General features: G+C 28.9%; 1 protein-coding gene across 1 annotated transcript in view; it reads left to right on the top strand.

The window, feature by feature from the left end:
• LOC139854631 (uncharacterized) overlaps window positions 1–12922 on the top strand; it is a 221381-nt gene that overhangs the window by 66651 nt on the left and 141808 nt on the right. The gene's annotated exons all lie outside the window — the stretch shown is intronic.

The raw sequence follows: 12922 nt of genomic DNA, 5'->3' as shown, positions 1-12922 counted from the left end.
AATGGTTTTTATTCGTTTACCAATATTACATCTTTTTTTGAACGGTGATTTTTTGACATCAGTAGATCATTTATTTCAATGACCCTCATCATTTGCACGTATCACACGTTCGGGCGGAAACCTGAACTCGATTGACGGTACTCTTGAACACATTCATTCGGACAGTGTTCTTGAGTAGAGGTCCGTGAACACATCAAATATTACATCTTTAGAAGTCCGGCAACACGCAAACACACAAGTTCTGTGTTAGTGATATAAAGTTATTATCGAGTAAGTGAATTTAAGCTATTGAATAATGTTATGTTAATCGAATAATCTTTCTTAATGTTGCAGCTGCCTTAGGTCGTGGTGTAAACCGTAAGGATATACCAACTCCAATAAGCTTTACCGTGCAATGATGAATTTCAACTTTATGTTTTTGTAAATTTGATTATATCAAGTGTAGTGTCCCCATTTCTCTAAAAGATGATGCACTACGTTTTGAATCTTTAAACAGCTTATATATATTATTATTAAAAAAACTACTCCTGTGTAATTTTACAACGTTGTTTGATAGAATTAAGGAGGTAATAGCTGACTCGTTAAAAGCTCAATTCGAGTCAAGCCTAAACGAGTTCAAGCCCGAGCTTTAACTTATTTTAAAGCTTGTTTAATAAACGAACTCGAGCTTCAGATCTCGAGCTCGAACGACCTCGCGAGCCTAAACGGGCTTTTCTTTTATACACATTATATATTATTTTTTGTAATGATATAATAATATAATATATAAGTATATAATAATTACTAGGATTAAGGTTAATAAATAGCTTTATACTTTATTTTTGTTCTAATGTATGCTACATATCCAGAAAAATACCAGTGTAGGTCGCATACTTTCAAAAAGTGTTATGATGTAGGTTATTGGGGACCGATTACCCAAGTGTGCAGTCCCTGAAGCTAACGGACGTTAACATTTATGCGTTTTTATGATACGATTTCTTCATAAAAGTTATTCTAATTCCATCACCTAACACTCGTGAACTACAATCAAGACTTGAAAATTCGAGAAACGATTCAATTGAATTGTTGACCAAAATCTCCTAACTTTGACTTTTCAATCTGCTGTTCAGAGATGAGTTTTAACACGATCTGATGCAACACGAAGCTTGAAGGAGTAATCAGGAACCTTAAAGCTCTAATCAATTCGTTCTATGAATGTTTCTTGTTAACGTCTGTTAGCCCCAGGGAATGCACACACAGGTAACCAGTCACAAATAGCCTATATTAGAACATTTATTGAAAATATGTGACCTATACTTGTATTGTTTGGTTATATAGCCTACATTAGAACAAAAGTAAAAATATAAAGTATATATAACTAATTGTTAAAATAATAATATTAAATATGACTATAAGTTGATAAAAGTTACAAAAACTTTAAATATGAAATAAAATAAATTTAAACTAGTTTATAACTCGCGTTTTCGCGGAATTTGAACACGGGTTATTGTGGAAAATATATTGAAGTGAGTTTTATATTATGCCTTTAGTAATTGTGATTATTAAGTGTGTAAATTATAAAAATACCTATAAGTTGTTATTAAGTGTCTATAGGAATGAGTGAATGACACTTCATGTTGCGGGTAGAAATTCCTTTTATTTGCGACACGTTCATTATGATTTTTCCTTACGTCGGGAACCGTGTACTTGTCAACGGGCTAATTTTTCCGACCATCATCATAACTCGCGAATACCCACAATCCGCGAGGAAACCCGCATGTTATATATACATACAATTCAACTAATCACAAACGTTAACACAACAAAAACTAAGAATTATATAAGATGATTCTAACCCGCGAATTAGATTTTACATCTAATTGGATGATTAGATTTAAAATTATATTGGATATTCTTTTATACAAAATAAAGGGGATATGTAGTTTATATATTATATTGTATGTATATAATAAAATATAATAAATAAATTACATAAATTATCGCATGTAAGATTCTATAAACATATTAGAGTTGACCATTAGTTAAATGATAGATTTAACTAATTAGAATTCTATAAACATATAAAGAATCTGCATGATTCTCACTGGGATTTTGTACTTCACGATATAATATAATAATAAAATCATATATATATATATATATATATATATATATATATATATATATATATATATATATATATATATATATATTAGATTTTTTGAGTCCGTGCGCTGCAGATGTGTGTAAAAATCCGTGAAAAAATGTAATTTACAGTTTATATTGATATATATAAATAACGATACTAAAATAATAGGGAAAGTATAAGAATTATTTAAGAGCCCGTGGGGTTGACAAATTTTAAAAGTTCTATTAAGTTTAAGAGCTCGTGGTGTTGATAAATTTTAAAAATGGTATTTCATTATATTAAATTAAATATTAAGGATTAAGTATACAACAAGTGAAATGACCCGTGAAATCACGGGTTTGTTTAAACGAAATAATTTAATCACATGTTTTAGGTATTAAGTGAATGTAAATGTTAAAGTCATTTATTTTAATGACCCGTTTGACTAAGAAAGTTGTCGTTTTTACAAATATATAGACATGTATTTTCGCATACATATGTAACATAATTAATTTCATAAAAAGAATACATATTTGAATATTAATAATATAATAATTATAAATATAATTATTATATTAAAAGTAATAATAATAATAATAAAGTTCACTCAAAGTTGAGTATATATATTAAAAGTAATAATAATAATAATAATAATAATAATAATAATAATAATAATAATAATAATAATGAGCTTGTTTATTCATAGAGGAACAATACTATCTGCCTTAAGAACAGAAACCTTAACCGCACTTTAGATCGAAACATCAAGGCCTAAACTTAAAGGCAAGAGTCTACTCGAAAAGTTTGTCTTAATATATGGTATGACTTACATTAACGACAACGACATATAGCTTCAACCTTTTCCTATGAAATTCAAAAAATGTAAAGATTAAACATCATATACTACATAAGGCAATAATGCTTATAGAAATATTGAGATTTTCTTCAGAAAAGCTTAGGTAAATTCTGCTTTCTTTATATCTATTGTTAGGACCAATCAAACTTGAGTGAAATCCACCAAACGATTATATAATCTCAAGAAAGGCAATTAGGGGACTTGTAAAATCTTAATAAATTCTTTTAAATTCGATGGCTTCTATCCCGATCTGAAAACAAAAAATTCAAACATAAGTACCATAAAAATGACATTAGTTAACTCATCATGCTTTCAATGACATTAAGAATAACTGTATAATAGGAATAATCTATAACATATATGACAATATTATAATTTTAAGTCTAAAAGATCCAACAACAGACCATAATGTCACTTTCTTCTTCAAACTGGTTTATTTCACTTTCTTAACAGTCTTTACATAGACTACATCTTTATATGAATAAGAGATATTAGGTAGACTAAAATTAAGACATCTCAACTGCCACATATCAAAACATATTATGTTAACTAATATATCAAATAAACCAAGTAGCATATAGTTCCTTTTATCCCTAAATATTATAAATATTACAGTAAGTGCAAATACTCAAATTTTAAGGAGCACCACCCTCAAATGCACCTTTAGCATATAAATCTACAAAATTCATAGTCATAATTGATATTTCAAAGTAGCAAACGTACCTTTTTACATTAATTATGGTTCCCAATGGAGGTTAGTAACATAACATCAAGACCTTTAGTGATGGGAACAACTCCTTTTCACTGAATTGCAGATGGCTTCTCAAAACTTAAAAAGGACAAATTTTAACAATAAGATGCGCTTTTGTTGTAATCATTCAGAATAATGACCTACCAGCTTGCATCAATGTATTATATTCCACATAAAAGTGAGCCCACAATGAGATTTACCAATGTATGAGCAAAATCGATTCAAAATACTGATTATGATCAACCTAAATGTGTATAATATAATTAATTTTCACACGAAAATTAACAGAACTTTGTTAAAGAATGTTAGAAATCAATCATCAATCATATATCATATATATTTAACACATGAGCAAGTAATGGACATACCAACAACAAAAGCTTTCATTCCCGAAAGAAATCCTTTCAGTCCTTCTGAAATCATCAATATGATCATGCCTGCTGTCAACATAACAAAATTACTTTACACATGCCAATAGCCAGATTTCTTTCAAACATTTCATCAAACATATGGTGTAAGTCAATGAATTCAGTTTAACAATTATAAGAAATAAGAAATTTAATTGAATCAAAGTTGAGATGCATATGGTATCACAAATACAGTAGATGCATATCTACTTATTATAATATTTATATCAAAACTACAGCTTTGGATCAAAAAAGATCCCTTCCATATAAGTAATTTACAGATTCCTTTCAAAAAAGCTTTGTTCAAAAGATAATGTCATAGAACATAAGTTATACATGAACAGCCAGAGCAAACCTGTCAAATGAAAGGACCCGTCCTAATCCATCTGGACGAAGTCACCAACAACTGGTTCCATTGCGATGATCGACTCCAATTAATGTCTTTAATATGAGCAAATGCACAGCGGAATGTTTCTTTCGTACCTGAGAATAAACATGCTTTCAAGTGTCAACCAAAAGGTTGGTGAGTTTATTAGTTTAACATAAATAATCATTTCATAATTTTAATAGACCACAAGATTTCATATTTCCATTTCTCATAAACATACGTCCCATGCATAGAGACAAAAATATCATTCATATGGATTGAACACCTGGTAACCGATATTCACAATATGTACATAAGAATATCCCCATCATTCCGGGATCCTCCTTCGGACATGATATAAATTTCGAAGTACTAAAGCATCCGGTACTTTGGATGGGGCTTGTTGGGCCCGATAGATCTATCTTTAGAGTTCGCGTCAATTAGGGTGTCTGTTCCCTAATTCTTAGATTACCAGACTTAATAAAAAAGGGCATATTCGATTCGATAATCCAACCATAGAATGTAGTTTCGATTACTTGTGTCCATTTCGTAAAACAGTTATAAAAGCAGCGCATGTATTCTCAGTCCCAAAAATATATATTGCAAAAGCATTTAAAAAGGGATTAATGAAACTCACGCATATACATATTGTAAAACAGTTATTAAAACAGTGCATGTATTCTCAGTCCAAAAATGTAATGAGTAAAAGGGAGCAAATGAACTCACGCATATAAATATTGTAAAACAGTTAATAAAGCATTTGCATGTATTCTCAGCCCAAAAATATAAAGAGTAAAAGGGATCAAATGAAACTCACGCATATAAATATTGCAAAACAGTTATTAAAGCATTGCATGTATTCTCAGCCCAAAAATGTAATGAGTAAAAGGGAGCGAATGAAACTCACAGTACTGTATTTTGTAGTAAAAATACATATGACGACATTTGAACAAATGTAGGGTTGTCCTCAGATTCACGAACCTATATCATTTGTATATATATTAAAATATGTACTTGTAATCGAACAAATATATATTATTATTAGTGATTTAACTTTTATATTATTAACTTATATATATTTTTCATTATTTCATTAAATGTATTCTTTTTGTATATAAAAAGCATTAATATAGTTAAGTTATGTTTGTTAAATATATATATATATATATATATATATATATATATATATATATATATATATATATATATATATATATATATATATATATATATATATATATATATATATATATATATATATCATTTGTTTGTTGAAACTATTAATTGTAAAAATACTAAATTAATATTTGTAATGGTAAAGATGATGATACTTAATATTATTAATGAAAATAATATTGTTAATAATCTTAGTGATACATGTAATGGTATAATAATAACTATAAAAATATTAATCTTTTCTGTTAATGATAGTTTTAATACTAAATCTTATAATAATGATAATTATAGTAGTTTTTAATAAAATGAAAAATTTTAGCAATGAAGGAAATAATCATTTTGATAATAATACTTATTACTTAATAATAATACTAATTTTAACCATTTTATTACTACTAATGACATTACTAATAATACTTATGTTTATAACAATAATTCTAATATTTATAATGATACTAGTTTTAATATTGATCAATATGATAATGAATTTTATTAGGTTCATAATAATACTAATCGTAATCATGATAATGATATTAAAACTAAAATTATAATAATAATAATAATAATAATAATAATAATAATAATAATAATAATAATAATAATAATAATAACAACTATAATAGTAATAACAACAATAAATATAGTAATAATGGAAATGGTAATAATAGTAATTATACTTCTAATAATAACCTTATTAATATTCATAATAGTAATAAAAATAGTAAAAAAAAATAATAACAATAATCATTAAAAATAAAAGAAAAGGAAGCTACCTCAAAATATGCCTTAAAAAGAAATCTGTCCGGAACGGGATTCGAACCCGAGACCCCTTGCTAACCTGCTAACACCCCTTACCAATTGGCTGTGCTTGTCTATCTGTTTTAAAACTACCCTAACTTTAATATAAACTATTTCTGCTAATCACCATCTTCTTCATCCTAAGCAATTCCAAATCGACCAATATACAATCCACCACTAACTACCATTACTTGTTTGAATTAAGATGCATCATTGAAACAGAAACGTTTATTAAATGTTTAATATAATTAAAGTAAAAAAAAATAGCCGAAAAATAGCTGTAACAGCAAATGAAGAACCCGTAAGAACCTTGATTTGATTCTGAAATTTGAGACTGTTTTAGACTACGATCATAACACTAAAGATGTTCCAAATCCCTCATAGAAACCATAGGAATCATTAATTTCAACAGAATCTTTAAAACAGATTCGAATTTAGTGATGAACAAAGAGTTGACTTTTGTTGAAAATTACTTTGACTCCAAAATCTGTAATCGATTTAAAGAATTAGGACGTGAAACTTTACAGAAAGTTCAAACGACCTATTACTAACATTACTGCATTAACATAATTTGATCTTTGTTTTAAAATCGAGGTATTTGAAAATTGTATCAAGAACAGGGCAGTCCGCCTGTGTTCTTCCCCTTTTCTTTTTAAAATTCGATCTTTATGAGCTGTTAAGGTGTTTGTGAATTGGAAATTGATAATATGAAGTCAATGGATATTATTTACCGCTGGAGTTGATAGTTTTATTGCAAAATTGGAGTCGACATCTAAATATTCGGTTAGTACAGAAAAAAAATAAAAAAAATAAAATAGGAATCGGTTGGCTAACAGAATTTGGCTGTTTATATGACTAAATGGATTGATTCGTACCAGTTTGTAATCCTAAAGCAAATTACAACAGAGTCTGACAATGATAGCAAACAGATTTTGGGATCTTATGATTTTAATTACGTATATATATATATATATATATATATATATATATATATATATATATATATATATATATATATATATATATATATATATATATATATATATATTATTATTATTTTTATATCAACATGTATATATCCGCAATTTTTATGTATATCAATATTTGTATATGTTTTAACATATATAGATCTGTTATTTTGTATATGTATAAGCATTTATGTATATCTGTATTTATATCACGTTTAATATATGTATATATATCAATTCTTAAATTTTGATATATAATATTATTAATAATGTTATTAATAAAGAGCCTAGTAATAATAGATGAAAAATAATAATATTACTATTAACAATAATGATAATTTTAATAAATTTAATTACTAATAATATTAATAATAATAAAAATGATAATAATAATCTTATTAGTTTTATTAATGATATTAGTAATATTAATAATAATATAATAACTTTTATATATATATATATATATATATATATATGTTTTATATTAAAAATATTAATATTAATATTACAATTGTCAATATTAACAATAATAAAAATAATGATAATAATATTAATGTAACGATTATATTCAAACTTACAATTAAATTTGATATAATACCATTTATTATTTTTGTAATATTTTATGATGACATTTATTGAATAGTTAATATTTATATATTTTATATATATTTAATAAAATCGTATATAGGTTCATAAATACATATATCTATATGTGTATATATTTTATAATACTTAAGTTATCTCTCATTATAGTTTATCACATAATAGTTCAGTTTATAATATATAATTTTTCTTGTATATAATTATTTATATATACATTTCTATTTACAATTAATAGTTCGTGAATCATCGAGAATGGATGTATGAACATAGTTTAAAATTCTTGAGATTTAACTTAACAAACTTTGCTTATCTTGTCCAAATCATTAAAAGATTAAGTTTAAATTTGGTCGGAAATTCTCGGGTCATCACAGTACCTACCCGTTAAAGAAATTTCGTCCCGAAATTTGAGTGAGGTGGTCATGGCTAACAATAAAAATGTTTTCATGACTAATATGAGTTGATTACTAGAGTTTTATCATTACCAAGTAATATAAATTAATCGATTCGGTTAATTGAAGCGTATGAGTGAAGCTATCGCAAAAGATTAAAATAGGAAAAGTAAAGATTCGTCTTAACTTTTGACAGAGTCAGGGTTGAATTCCGGAATTTAAGGGATTTAAAGAAAATCTTCGAAATCTAAAAGATTTGATTCTTCGACGAGTAAGGAATTAAGATCTCTATAATTAAATACGGTGATCTGCCTCGATTACTCTATCTGATATTTCCATTATAAATTAAACTCTTTCGTTCCATTATTCTCACCATTCCTATACTTTCCTTCTTGTTTCATACATCCAAAAGGTTCTGAAAATGCTTAATCCAGTTCTGATCCTTGTCCTTATTCTTACTATCACAACAATCATTCTCCTTTTCCAACTTCCACCGAAGGAATCTGTTTTCTTCTACTTCGCCCTTGAGGTTATAGTGTTTTTAATTCTCCCGTGTCTTTATGTTGCGATAAATATTGACATACACGGTTTGTAATTTATGTGTTGTTATCAGACTTTATATTTTCCTTTATATTTTGAAGTTCCATCTTCTGTCTTCTATAATCATTGTCATCCACAGTTAATACTCTCTCAAATTTACTGTGATTTATACTCCCATTGATATTTTGAAGCTTCATGCTTTTGTTTTCTCTTCCCGACTTTATGTCAAGCGAATAATGGTCCAGATTTCGTAGGTATGGATTTTGAAATGAACATAGTTAATGCTCTAAGAAGAAATTTGTAATGGCACGATCTTGATTTGGTAAATTACTAAAATATTCAAAAAGATAGAATTATCAAGAAGATATGTTCTTAATATGTTTAGAGATTGAGTAGAATGCAAGAGTCGTGTAAATGGCACATGATGACGGTATGTTCTGTGAATCATCACGTTCCATTATAAACTTAGCATGAATTACTGTAATATAATCACGTTGATCAAGTGTCATTATATTATACTAACTCATGCATCAGTTCCCAACACTACTTCAAAAACATTCATATTTTAAACTCGAAGGTTCGCAGAATATAGAAACTAAAACAGTTTCCTTTTATGATATAATACGGATAGCGTGGAGAGATAATTAATATTGGACGAGAATATTTATGAAGATATCTTCAGAAATATTGAGGATATTTATGATGATACTTTGGGGTTTCTAAGTTCGATGGTTGATGAAGAAAGATTTTCCGCAAGATTTTAACATGACTTCGGAGCTGGATATTCTCTAAAGATTTTATCTGATCCAGAATTACCTGGATTCTTTGAATATAGGGTTTGGTCCTTGTCTTTGTCCTTGGTCTCCTTCATAGTTCGCTCAATCTGTTTTTCAGTACCAAATTTTCTATCGAGCGTTCCTAACACTCCTTTCTTTATCATCAAACTTTTGACCGTTTAGATTATCTACCATTTTTCTATTTCCTCTGCATTTAATGCTACGATATCTGAATCATCGATTATCAATCCGAGGTAGTTTCAGGAGAATTGTGTTTTTAGGTGATTAAACGCTGATGGTAATATGGTAGAATATGAAAGGTTCCCCGCTAACAATAAGAGAGCACACATATATATCAAAGTTATAATAAGGTTGTTTCGAACGAAAAGTCGAAGTTGCCTTGCTGGAGCTGTGACAAAATTGGCTAATTTGAAAAGAGATTGAAAAGTTATTTTCGGTAATAATAACGCTAAAGGAAATTAGCACAGCTCGCGTTAAACGTTTACTCAGTTTCCAAGAGTTTTCCGGTGCATAACTATACGCATCAATCTTTTCTTCCGTAGATGAAGTGCGGTTGGTTCATCCTCTCGATTGAAGTGTTTTCAAAAATCATGAAAGGTTTGAACGCAGGTAGTAATCGTCAAGATACAAATGAGGTTTAAGATGGAAATCAAGTGACAAACTTGAAGAATTGTTTAGTTTCATATGTTATAATCAATATTTTAATTCATTTTAATTGTCCACTGTTGGTAGTCCTCAGTTGATTAGTCCACAGTTAGCTAGGATTTTGTTAGCGTGGATTCTTAACAAAATTTCTCATAGTTAATTTGTTTGTTTCTAACAAATTTTATTCCGTCAAATTTTTTTTTATTTTTTTATTATGCCACTTGTCAAATCTTGACTTGGATTCTGATCGGTCAAAATCCGAATATGAACTTGAACTTGAATGAAAATAGTTGTTCTTTGGTGAACGGATACGTATATGTGTGAATGTAAGTAGGATAGTAAATGACCGTTGAATCAGATTCGAAGAATGTACAGTGTAACTTATTAATGTGAAATCTTAAATGTTCCTCGGGTATTACCTACCCGTTAAAATATTTTCATCATTAACAGTTTGTACAAAAGGATTTTTTTTTAATTACAATCTTTATGAAAACATATATACATATATATTTTCTTCAGATATAATCATGGATTTAATGAGTCAATATGATATTAGACTCATTTGATTTATCGTTAGAATAAGAATATATAATCTCTAAAATATTAGAGATTATATAGTCGCCATGTCGAACGAAGATAAATGATGTAGAACGATTCGTGGAACGATTCGTGGAACGATTCGTGGAACGATAATTATACTCGAGGTACATAATGAGATGTTGAGGCATGGATTGTTGATGGTACTGGTGCTGTTACTGATGGTACTGTTGGTGCCGGTGATGTTGCTGAAGCTGGTACATTTTGCACCATATTTTCCAAATTGATTACTCGAGCGCGAAGTTCGTTGACTTCTTCTATTATTCCGGGATGATTGTCGGTCAGAACGAGCGGATGAATAAGGTTTAGAATTGTGGATAGAATATAATCGTGTTGAGCTACTCTGGAAATGAGAGAGAAAATGGTGTCTCGAATAGGTTCGCCGGTAATTGTTTCAGGTTCTTCGCCAAGAGGTGAATTCGGTTGATGGAAATGATCGCCTTCTTTGTGTCTCCATTAATTTAATAGACTACGAACCCATCAAATGAATTGGGGATGGCTGATTGGTTGTTTTCATTCTAGTGTCACCGCTTTCGGAGTTTAGGTGAAACTCGATGTCGGAATAGCTATCGGAATCTGAAGGACTCGAACTGGTTGAGGGATTCATCTCGTACGATCAAACGAAGGATTTTCGATAAGAAATAGATTATAGGATGTAGATTAGTACCCTGCAATACATAATTTACATATGCATATATAATACTAAAATCCCATAAGTTACGGAGGAATCTACGGAAGCTGTCAGGCAAAGGTAACAATAACAGATACGCTAAGATATGAATTTATCTATACACTATTCATGCAATCAATACAGTAGGATATGTCTAGACTAAGAATGATAAGCAGATGATTTCCGACTAGAAATGATAAGCAAAATTTTTGACATGCAGACACGGTCGAAGTCCAGACTCACTAATGCATCCTAACGACTATCAGTTAGACTCACTAATGCAAGACCTGGTTCGCTAAGACCACCGCTCTGATACCAACTGAAAGGAACCGTCCTAATCCATCTGGACGAAGTCACCAACAACTGGTTCCATTGCGATGATCGACTCCAATTAATGTCTTTAATATGAGCAAATGCACATCGGAATGTTTCTTTCATACCTGAGAATAAACATGCTTTCAAGTGTCAACCAAAAGGTTGGTGAGTTCATTAGTTTAACATAAATAATCATTTCATAATTTTAATAGATCACAAGATTTCATATTTCCATTTCTCATAAACATACGTCCCATGCATAGAGACAAAAATATCATTCATATGGATTGAACACCTGGTAACCGACATTCACAATATGTATATAAGAATATCCCCATCATTCCGAGATCCTCCTTCGGACATGATATAAATTTCAAAGTACTAAAGCATCCGGTACTTTGGATGGGGCTTGTTGGGCCCGATAGATATATCTTTAGAGTTCGCGTCAATTAGGGTGTCTGTTCCCTAATTCTTAGATTACCAGACTTAATAAAAAAGGACATATTCGATTCGATAATCCAACCATAGAATGTAGTTTCGATTACTTGTGTCCATTTCGTAAAACAGTTATAAAAGCAGCGCATGTATTCTCAGTCCCAAAAATATATATTGCAAAAGCATTTAAAAAGGGATTAATGAAACTCACGCATATACATATTGTAAAACAGTTATTAAAACAGTGCATGTATTCTCAGCCCAAAAATGTAATGAGTAAAAGGGAGCAAATGAACTCACACATATAAATATTGTAAAACAGTTAATAAAGCATTTGCATGTATTCTCAGGCCAAAAATATAAAGAGTAAAAGGGATCAAATGAAACTCACGCATATAAATATTGCAAAACAGTTATTAAAGCATTGCATGTATTCTCAGCCCAAAAATGTAATGAGTAAAAGGGAGCAAATGAAACTCACAGTACTGTATTTTGTAGTAA

This window comes from Rutidosis leptorrhynchoides, chromosome 1 (genome assembly GCF_046630445.1).
Source record: "Rutidosis leptorrhynchoides isolate AG116_Rl617_1_P2 chromosome 1, CSIRO_AGI_Rlap_v1, whole genome shotgun sequence".
Lineage (NCBI taxonomy): Eukaryota > Viridiplantae > Streptophyta > Magnoliopsida > Asterales > Asteraceae > Rutidosis > Rutidosis leptorrhynchoides.
The sequence above is the reverse complement of the archived record's forward strand: the minus strand, read 5'-3'. Positions and strand labels throughout refer to the sequence as shown.